The sequence below is a fragment of the Bison bison genome, unplaced genomic scaffold (genome assembly GCF_000754665.1).
Source record: "Bison bison bison isolate TAMUID 2011002044 unplaced genomic scaffold, Bison_UMD1.0 scf7180017864194, whole genome shotgun sequence".
In the NCBI taxonomy this organism is placed as follows: Eukaryota; Metazoa; Chordata; class Mammalia; order Artiodactyla; family Bovidae; genus Bison; species Bison bison.
Window position 1 is genome coordinate 1,329,905 of NW_011494766.1, and position 5,486 is coordinate 1,335,390.

Consider the following 5,486-nt stretch of genomic DNA (forward strand, 5'->3'; position numbering starts at 1 on the left):
ACTTTATTTTTGGGGGCTCCAAAATTACTGCAGATGGTGACTGCAGCCATGAAATTAAAAGACGCTTACTCCTTGGAAGAAAAGTTATGACCAACCTAGATAGCATATTGAAAAGGTGCACTTACCCCTTCATAATTACTGAATGGTGAGGAGGCTGAGTTTTACAGACCATATGGATTTATTTTTCCCCATCAACATTTTACCCAGGAAGTTTGGTATTTATTGATACTGTCTAAACAAATGTATACCGCAGACGCTGCAAAATGGTGATTTTCTAATTTTATTATTCCTTCTACATGTATTAGCTGGGTACTTCTATAAGGAAGAGCTTTCTATTTTTCTTTTGGCAAACAGATTTCCTTTCAGTTCAAACACTAGGATAAGATAATGAGGCCTTTTCTAAGGTTTCTTCAAGTCCCGAGATCTAACTTGGCTACCAGAGTAGTTTAGGATAATAGTCTTACAGATGGAAGGCGGGAGAGGGAGGGAAATGTCTGAGTTGATAATAAAGCCTTTGTTCTGCATGTGTCAGAGGAAGATAATGGGTAGGAAAGCAATAATGCTTTTGATTTGCTCACAAGGTTCTTGATAATATTGGCAGCAATAGCCAGAGATGGTATCACTTTCATATAGTTTGAAGTTGTAGTAAGTACTTCATTTTTGTGTTCTATAGCTATAATGTTGCCTCCTGGATTTTATATCATTGACAATTTGCCCATACTCCCTCCACATGCAAGGTTACTGACAAATACTAAATTTATGTATTTCTTTATTTATTTGCCTTGGATCTTAGCTGCTGCACACGTGATCTCGCTTGCATCATGTAGGATATTTTGTTGTGGCACACAGACTGAAGTTGTGCGTGGGCTCAGTAGTTGTGGTGCCCAGGCCTAGTTGCTCCATGGTATGTTGAATCTTAGATCTTAGTTTCCTGACCAGGGATCAAACCCGTGTTCCTTACACTGCAAGATGGACTCTCAACCTCTGGATCAGCAGGGAAGTCTGAGAAGAAGAAGACCAACAGTCTCTTTTAAACTCCAGAGATAGGACAGCAACTATAGGGCCTCTTCTGGTTCATCCCTTCTCTTAGTCTCAGAGGATGCCCAGAGGTTCAGCTCAGAAAAAACATTTTGCTTTTCCTATAGCTCCACACTTTCCTGGTGGCTCAGATGGCAAACGAATCTGCTTGCAATGCAGGAGACCCTGGTTCGATCTCTGGGTTGGGAAGATCCCCTGGAGAAGGGAAGGGCTACCCACCCCAGTATTTTGCCTGAAGAATCCCATGGACAGAGGAGCCTGGTGGGCTACAGTCTACAGGGTTGCAAAGAATGGACACAACTGAGCTACCAACACTCTTTTCCTAGCTCCATACCAAATTGTTCTCTCTCTTGCTCTTGTCCAAATGCCAACTGTACTTTTCCCATCTCAGATAGGGCTGCTGTGTGTTTCTGAGTCATTTCTTCTGGCCATCCTTATAGTTTCAATAGTGAATTAGCCAGTAAATGCTGAGCACCTACTCTGTATGCAAAGCTGAGGTAGATGCTACACAAATATAGGGATCTGGTCTCTATCTTCAAAGAGTTTATCTGGTTGGAGAGACAATGTCACAGAAAGATGGAGCTAAAAGCCAATCTAGTCTTGCAGGAGTATCTGTGAATGAGTGGCGGGGGTGGTGGTGGTGGTGGTGTTGGTACGAGGAATTCCAAGAACTGGTGCTAAAATTGTGAACATTTGTGTTGTGCTGGGGCAAATGTCCGTGGGTTTTGAGATTCTCAAAAGGGCTGTGAGTACATTCTTCTGCCACAAAAATAAAGTAAGATGTTTTGATAAAACCTAAATGAACTTTTTGGCCAAAGCAATAGAATTTTTTACCTGGAAGAAAATGGGGACTAATATTGCTAATAATAATCTGAAGTTTGTTTTGGAGGTGAGTCCTCTTTCATCACAATCAACATTTTCTCATGCTTGTTGACAGTGTTGTTTTGGTACAGCTAGGGTGAGCTTGCAAAGCCACTCATGTCCAATGACCTGTGTGATCTGGTGAGGTTGGCAGAACAAGGACCATTGGCTTCACTCTATCAAAATAACTGTGACTGGCCACAGTTACATGGATATTAAGGGTGCAGCTGGGGGCCACACCCTTTTTGTTTCCTGATCTTTGCTTTCTCCAGCATATCTTGCTCTCTTAATCAGGGTAGCATTTGAGGGTGGGCTTCTAGGAAGATTAATTCAGTTGCAGTTTTTAGCTAAATGCCACTGATGAGAACCTGTTTCTATTTGTAGGGTTTCCCTGGGGTAGCTTGTGTGCTAGTTTTAGATGTTCTTCAGATGTCTGCTCAGTTTCTCAAAGTGTCCTGACTGCAGAGCCCTTCTACTTCCCGCATAGGGCATTTTCAAGGGCAGAGTCATAAATGGCAGCTTTCAGGGCTGGTCGTCATCTCAAAGTGGATCTTCAGAATCAGACTCTCGGTGCTCTAGACCAGCACAGTCCAGTTGTGTATGATATAAGCCTTGTGCATAATTTTGAATATTGTAGTAATATAGTAAAAAAGTTTAAAAGTAAACAGATGACATTCATTTTTTATTTCAAATAATGCTTTAGTAAATGTATTAGTTTAAATAGAATTAAATATCTAACATAATTTTTAAAAAATGAAATATAATTTATATATTGTGTAACATTAAGGTATACAATGTGAGGTGACATTAGTTTTAATAGTTTGTTTAACTCATATCCAAATATTATCATTTTACCATGTGATCAATATAAAAATATTGATGAGATATTTTAACTTTTCTGTCATAAGTGTTTGAAGTTTAGTGTGTATTTTACACCTTCTTCACATCTCAGTTACGAATAGCTACATCTTAAATCCACTCCAGTACTCTTGCCTGGAAAATCCCATGGACGGAGGAGCTTGGTGGGCTGCAGTCCATGGGGTAGCCAAGAGTTGGAAACGACTGAGTGACTTCACTTTCACTTTTCACTTTCATGCATTAGAATAGGAAATGGCAACCCACTCCAGTACTCTTGCCTGGAAAATCCCATGGACGGAGGAGCCTGGTGGGCTGCAGTCCATGGGGTAGCCAAGAGTTGGAAACGACAGAGCGACTTCACTTTCACTTTTCACCTTCATGCATTGGAGAAGGAAATGGCAACCCACTCCAGTATTCTTGCCTGGAGAATCCCAGGGACGGGAGCCTGGTGGGCTGCTGTCTATGGGGTCGCACAGAGTCGGACATGACGGAAGTGACTTAGCAGCAGCAGCAGCAAGTGCCCAAATGTCTTGTAGCTACTGTATTAGAAAGCACAGATCTAGAAAATTTTTCTAGGAAAAAATACAACTAAGACAAATAAGCCCCCTTACCTCTATGGATGATGGAGGATGAGTTGGGCAGTGGCCCTTTTATTGTGATATCAATCACCAGTCATACACCATCGCAGAGAACTTCTGAGCATCATTGCAAATTTATTACAACTACCTTCTGGTGACCCAGTAGCTTCCAGAACTTGAGGTTAGTTGTATAACGTTGAAAAGGACTATTCATACATACAGGTAGAGGAAACAGTCTGTGACGCAAATGGGCTACAAGGTGTGTGCCCAGAAAATATGTTCATCGAGCTTGCCACATGCCTGCCACACCTCCTGTCAAAACACCTTTTTAGAATGAACATTTTTTTTTTTTGGCATATGTAAAAAAATACACAGACAAAGGACTAAGGCTTTCTGAGTTAGGGATGGTAGGGAATACAACCATGAATAAAAGATGGTCCCTGCCTTTAATGAAACTTGTCTTCTCGATGAGAAGACAGTGGAGATAACAGTTAAAGGTCAGGCATCCACAATATGGTAAGGATGAATATTACCCAACTCCAGCCCTCAGACATGACCAAGTTTTCTTAAGAAAACCCACTTTAAAATCCCACTGTTTCTCTGAATTAGAAGCACAGGAAATAATCACCCTTTAATATTTACCAGTTATGTTAGCGTAGAATGATTTGTTGAATTTAAAACATAGAGCCACAAACCATTTAGAAATGGAACAGGTTGTTTTCATGAAGGAAAAGAAGAAAGGGGACAGATACGTAAGGTGTGGATTCATTTTTTGTGACATGTTGGGGGAGCTTCTTGCTGATGGGACTGGTAGCTTGAGGCTTTAGGCACAAGGCTGTGGTGTCCAACAACCAGAGGATGATGTTGAAAAAGAGGAGACAAGAGTTAAAGTGATAACCATTCCTGCTTGAATAAATGCTTACATGAGCAGACAAATACAATGTAAATCTTTACATTGGGGAAGCTGTGGATGGCAGTGGTTAAGAACCAAGGATTGGGAGACTTCCCTGGTGGTCCAGTGGTTAAGAATCCCTTGCAAATGCAAGGGATATAGGTTCGATCCACGGTCGGGAAACTAAGATCCCACATGCTGCAACTAAAACCTAAGGCAGCCAAAAAAAAAAAGAACCAAGGTTTGGGAGTCAAGACAGCCTATGCCCCTGTGTGACTTTGGGAAAGTTATTTAACCTCTCTATGCCTCAACTTTCTCATAAGTTAAAAAAAGTTCATTGACTTGATGAGAGAATGTACATGAAGAATTTAGAATAATGCCTGGCACATGGCATGAATCCAATAATTATTATCTAAATTATTATTAGCCAATAATTATTATTAGTTTGGGCATTATTATGTCAGTAATAATTATTAGCTATGGTGCTCCCCTAATTTGTTCCTGAAGTCCACAAGACTGTGGACTCTGTATCAAGCACTCCTGACAGAAGATTGGCAAATTCTAATGATTTTTCTCCCTCTCTGATGGCAAAACTAGGGCAAAGAGATAAAAAATGACTTGCCCAAGGGCTCAGAGTCTGCTCCCAAAATGGGGAGGGAGGCCATTTAAAGTAGTGCTGATGGATTTCCCCAAAGACAAGGACTTACTACACTTATAGACTGGAATTGGCATCCAGGCTGCACTACTTAACTGATGGTGTCATCTTGAGAATTTATCTGATTTCTTTGTGCTCTCAGTTGTGCATCTGTCAAATAGGGACAATAAATAAGTCAAGGGTTGTTAAAACTCATGAAAAGTGCATGTGGGCTGGGCTCAAAAAAGTCTAACTCCTCAATTATTATTACTGCTGTTGTTGCTGTTGTAGCAGATCCTTTGCGGCGGTAGGCAGTGCCTATCCGGAACACCGTGGAACACTCAACACCATGCCCCAGTGCCTGGCACCCAGTACACTCTCAGGAAATGTCTGGAGAATGAACGCACATCTGAGGCTCGACTTGCCCACCTTCCCAAAGCGGGAGCCTGAGCAGATAGCCCGGGATGTCCAGGCATCACTTAGCAGTGAGCTGAATCCACTTTGTGTCCCCGGAAGCCCCTGTAGGACCTGCTGGAGGGCGCCCCGCCTAGACGCGCATCTTCTTGTGACCGGCTCGCTCCAAAGCCCTTATTTTTCTGGTTTGCGGTTTATTTACTTAAGCATT